The sequence below is a fragment of the Urocitellus parryii genome, unplaced genomic scaffold (assembly GCF_045843805.1).
Source record: "Urocitellus parryii isolate mUroPar1 unplaced genomic scaffold, mUroPar1.hap1 Scaffold_192, whole genome shotgun sequence".
Classification (NCBI taxonomy): Eukaryota; Metazoa; Chordata; class Mammalia; order Rodentia; family Sciuridae; genus Urocitellus; species Urocitellus parryii.
Window position 1 is genome coordinate 1 of NW_027552339.1, and position 6,490 is coordinate 6,490.

The window sequence follows — 6,490 nt, forward strand, 5'->3', positions numbered from 1 at the left end:
CCTAACCGCTAACCCTAACATTAACACTAACCCTAATACTAACCTGAACCCTAACCCTAACCCTAAACCTAACCCTATCCGGAACCCGAACCCTAACCCTAACGCTAACACGAACCTGAATCTTAACCCTAACATTAACCCTAAAACTAACCCTTAACCTAACACTAACCCGAAACCTAACCCTCACCCGAACCCTAACCCTAACCCTAACCCGAACCCGAACCCTAACCCTAACTGTAAACCTAACTCTAAACCTAACTCTAACACTAACCCCAAACCTAACTCTAAACCGAACCTGAACCCTAACCCTAACCCGAATCAGAACCCTAAACCTTACCCTAACCCTAATCCTAACCCGAACCCTAAGCCTAACCCTAACCCTAACTATAAAGCTAACCCTAACCCGATCCCGAAACCTAACTGTATCCCGAACCCTAACCCTAAACCTAACCCTAACATTAACACTAATCCTAACCCTAATCCTAACTCGAATCCTAACCCTAACCCTAACCCTAACTCTAACCCTCACCCTAACCTAACCCGAACCCGAACCATAACCCTAACCCTAACATTAACACTAACACTAATCCTAAACAGAACCCTAAACCTAATCATAACCCTAAAGCTAACCCTAATCCTAAACCTAACCCTAATCCGAACCCGAACCCGAACCCTTACCCTAAACCTAACCCTAACCCTTACCCTAACCCGAACACCTAAACCTAACCCTAAAAAGAACCCTAACCCTAAACCGAACACGAACCATCACCCTAACCCTAACACAAACCCTAATCCGAACCTTAACCCTAACCCAATACCTAACCCTAACCCTAACCTTAAACCTAACCCTAACCCTAACCCTAAATCTAACACGAACCCAAACCCTAACCCTAACGCAAACCCTAACATTAACCCTAACCCTAACACTAAACCTAATCCTAATCCGAACCCGAAAACTAACCCTATCCTGAACCCTAACCCTAACACTAACTCTAACCCTAACATTAACACTAACCCTAATCCTAACCCTAACTCTAACCATAAGCCTAAACCTAACCCTAACCCTAACCCGAATCTGAACCCTAAACCTAACCCTAACCCTAACTCTAATCTTAACCCTAACCCGAAACCTAAACCTAACCCGAACCGGAACCGAACCCTAACCCGAACCCGAACCCTAACCCTAATCCTAACCCTAACCCTAACCGAACACGAACCCTAACCGGAATCCTAACCCTAACGCTAACCCAAAACCTAACCCTAACCCTCACCCTCACCCTAACCCTAAACCGAACCCTAACCCGAACCCAAACACTAACCCTATTTGGAACCCTAACCCTTACCCTAACATTAACACTAACACTAATCCTAACACTAAACCTAAACCAAACACGAACCTGAACCCTAACCCGAACCCGAACCCTTACCCTGAACCTAAACCTAACCCTAACCCTAACCCAAACCCTAACCCTAAACCGAACCCGAACCCTAACCCTAACCCTAACATGAACCCTAACCCTAACACTAACCCTAAGCCGAACCTTAACCCTAAACCAAACCCTAACCCTAACCCTAAACCTAAACCTAACCCTAACCCGAATCCGAACACTAACCCTAACCCTAACCGAACCCAAACCCCTAACCCTAACCCCAACCCTAATATTAACACTAACCCTAATCCTATCCCGAACCCTAACCCTAAATCTAACCCTAACACGAACCCTAACCCTAGTTAGTGTTAACTAACCCGAAACCGAAACCTAACCCTAACCCTAACCCTAACATGAACACTACCCTAAAACTAACCAGAACCCTAAATCTAACCCTAACCCTAAACCTACACCTAACCCTAACCTGAACCCGAACCCTAACTGTAACCCTCACCCTAACCTAAACCCGAACCTTAACCCTAACCCTAACCCTAAAACAAACCCTTAACCTAAGCCTCAACCGAAACCTAAGAGTCACCCGAACCCTAACACTAACCCTAACGCTAACCCTAACCTTAACACTAACAGTAATCCTAACCCGAACCCTAACCCTAACGATAACCCTAAACCTAACCCTAACTCTAAACCTAAACCTAACCCTACACCTAACCCTAACCTGAACCCGAACCCTAACAGTAACCCTCACCCTAACCCAAAACCGAACCTTAACCCTAACCCTAACCTTAAAACTAACCCTTAACCTAACCCTAACCATCAACCTTACCCAAACCCGAACCGTAACCCTAACCCTAACCATAACCCTAATCTTAACACTAACACTAATCCTAACCCGAACCCTAACCCTAACCATAACCCTAAACCTAACCCTAACCCTAAACCTAACCCTAACATGAACCCAAACCCTAACCTTAAATCTGTCCCGAACCCTAAACCTAACCATAAACCGAACCCTAACCCTAAACCGAACACGAACCCTAACCCTAACCCTAACCCTAAGCAGAACCTTAACCCTAACAAAAACCCTAACCCTAACCCTAACCCTAAACCTAACCCTAACGCGAACCCTAACCCTAACCCTAAATCTAACACGAACCCAAACCCTAACCCTAACCCTAACTTTAACGCTAACACTAATCCTAACCTGAACACTAACACTAACCCGAACACTAACCCTAACTCTAAACCTAATCCTAACCCGAACCCGAACCCTAACCCGAACCCTAACCCTAACCCGAATCAGAACCTTAAACCTCACGATAATCCTAACCCTAACCCTAAACCTAACCCTAACCCTCACCCGAACACTAATCCTAACCCAAACCCGTACTCTAACCTTAAACCTAACTAAAACCCTAAACCTAACATGAACCTGAACCCTAACCCTAACCCTAACGCTAACCCTAACATTAACACTAACCCTACTCCTAACCTGAACCGTAACCATAACCCTAACCCTAACCCTAACCCTAAACCTAACTCCAACCCGAGCCTGAACCCTAACCCTAACCCTAACGCTAACCTTAACCCTAACCCTAACCCTAACTCTAACCCGAATCCGAACCTTAACCCTAACCCTAACCCTAAACCTAAACCTTAACCTAAACCTAACTCGAACCCTAACCCTAACCTGAACCCTAACACTAACCCTAACGCTATCCCTAACCCGTACCCGAACACGAACCCTAACACTAACCCGAACGCGAACCATAACCCTTACACTAACCCTCACCCTAACCCTAACACTAAACCTAACCTAATCCGAACCCGAAACCTAAGCCTATCCCGAACATTAACCCTAACACTAACCCTAACCCTAACATTAACACTAACCCTAATCCTAAACCTAACCCTAACCATAACCCTAAACCTAAACCGAACCCTAACCCGAATCTGAACCCTAACCCTAACTCTAATCTTAACCCTAACTTAAACCTAAACCTAACCCGAACCGGAACATGAACCCTAACCCGAACCCTAACCCTAACCCTAACCCTAACCTTAACCATAACCGAAAACCTACACTAATCCTCACCCTAACCCTAAACCGAACCCTAACCCGAACCCAAACACTAACACTAATTCGAACCCTCACCTTACACTAACATTAACACTAACCCTTATCCTAATACTAAACCTAACCCTAACACGAACCCGAAACTTAACCCGAACCCGAACCCTTACCCTGACCCTAACCCTAACCCTAACCCTAACCCAAACCCTAACCCTAACCCTAACCAGCAACCTAACCCTAAACCGAACACGAACCCTAACACTAACCCTAACCCTAAGCCGAACCTTAACTGTAAACAAAACCCTAACCCTAACCCTAACCCTAAACCTAACCCTAACCCAAATCTGAACACTAATCCTACTAACCCTAACCAAACCCAAACCCTAAACCTAACCCCAACCGTAATATTAACACTAACCCGAATCCTAACCCGAACCCTAACCCTAACCCTAACCCTAACCCTAACTACAACCCTAGCCCTAAACCGAACCCGAAACCTAACACTAACCCTAACACTAACCCTAAAATTAACACTACCCTAATCCTAACCTGAACCCTAAATCTAACCCTAACCCTACCCCTAACCCTACACCTAACCCTTATCCGAACCCGAACCCTAACAGTAGCCCTCACCCTAACCCGAACCCGAACCTTAACACTAACCCTAACCCTAAAACTAACCCTTAACCTAACCCTAAGCCGAAACCTAACCATCACCAGAATCCTAACACTAACACTAACGCTAACCCTAACCCGAAACCGAACCCGGACCCTAACCCTCACCCTAACCCTAACCCGAACCCGAACACGAACCATAACCCTAACCCTAAATCTAACTCTAAACCTAAATATAACCCTAACCCCTAACCTAACACTAAACCGAACCCGAACCCTAACCCTAACCCTAACCCTATCCCTAGCCGAACCTTAACCCTAAACCAAACCCTAAACCTAACCCTAACCCTAAACCTAACCCTAACCCGAACCCAAACAATAACCCTAACCCTCACCGAACTCAAACCCTAACCCTAACCCCAACCCTAACATTAACACTAACCCTAATCCTAACCCGAACACTAACCCTAACCTGAACACTAACACTAACCCTAAACCTAACCCTAACCCGAACCCGAACCATAACCCTAACCTAAACGGAACCCTAACCCTAACGCTAACACTAACCCTAACCCTAAAGCTAACCCTAACCCAAACCCGAACACGAACCCCAACCCAAACCCTAACCCTAACCCTGACCCTAACTATAACCCTACCCTAACTCGAACCCGAAACCTAACCCTAACCCTAACGCTAACCCTAACATTAACACTAACCCTAATACTAACCTGAACCATAACACTAACCCGAACCCTAAAAATAACCCTAAACCTAACCCTAACCAGAACCCGAACACTAACCCTAACCCTAATGATAACCCTAACATTAACTCTACCCTAATCCTAACGTGAACCCTAACTCGAACCCTAACCCTAACCCTAACCCGAAACCCGAAAACTAACCCTAACCCTAACGCTAAACCGAACCCTAACAGTAACCCTCACCTTAACCCGAACCCGAACATTAACCCTAACCCGAACCCTAAAACTAAACATTAACCTAATCCTAACCCGAAACCTAACCCTCACCCGAACCCTAACACTGCCTCTAACGCTAACCCTAACTCGAAACCGAACCCGAACACTAACCCTAACCCGAACCCGAACCCTAACCCTAAACCTAACTCTAAACTTAACTCTAACACTAACCGCAAACCTAACCCTAAACCGAAACCGAACCCTAACCCTAACCTGAACCCTAACCCTAACCATAACCCTAACCCTAACTCAAACCCGAACCATAACCCTAACGCTAATTATAACCCTAACCCTAACACGAACCCGAACCGTAACCCTAACCCTAACCCTAAACCTAACCCGAACCCGAACCCGAACACTAACCCTAACCCTAACCGAACCCAAACCATTACCCTAACCCCAACCCTAACATTAACACTAACCCTAATCCTAACCCGAACACTAACCCTAACCTGAACATTAACCCTAACACTAAACCTAAACCTAACCCGAACCGAACCCTAAACCTAACCAGAACCAGAACCGGAACCCTAACCCTAACACTAACACTAACCTTAACCCTAAAGCTAAACCTATCCCGAACCCGAACACTAACCCTATCCCGAACCCTAACCATAACCGAAAACCTAACTATAACCCTAACCCGAACCCGAACCCGAAACCTAACCCTAACCTTAACGCTAACCCTACCATTAACACTAACCCTAATACTAACCTGAACCCTAACCTTAACCCTAACCCTAACCCTAAACGTAACACTATCCCGAACCCGAACCCTAACCCTAACCCTAACATGAACCCGAAACTTAACCCTAACCTTAACCCTAAAACTAACCCTTAACCTAACACTAACCCGAAACCTAACCCTCACAAGAACCCTAACACTAACCCTAACGCTAACCCTAACTAGAAACCGAACCCGAACCCTAACCCTAACCCGAACCCGAACCATAACCCTAAACTGAACCTAACTCTAAACCTAACTCTAACCCTAACCCCAAACCTAACTCTAAACCGAACCTGAACCCTAAACCTAACCCGAATCCGAACCCTAAACCTTACCCTAACCCTAACCAAACCCGAACCCTAAGCCTAAACCTAACCCTAACTCTAAAGCTAACCCTATCCCAAACCTGAAACCTAAATGTATCCCGAACCCTAACCCGAACCCTAACCGTAACCCTAACATTAACACTAACCCTAAACCTAATCCTAATCCGAACCCTAACGCTAACCCTAACCCTAAAACTCAACCTAACCCGAACCTGAACCATAACCCTAACTCTAACCCTAACCCTAACATTAACACTAACACTAATCCTAATCCGAACCCTAGCCCTAACCACAACCCTAAACCTAACACTAATCCTAAACCTAACCCTAACCCGAACCCGAACCCTAAACCGAACCCGAAACCTTAACCTAACCCTAACCCT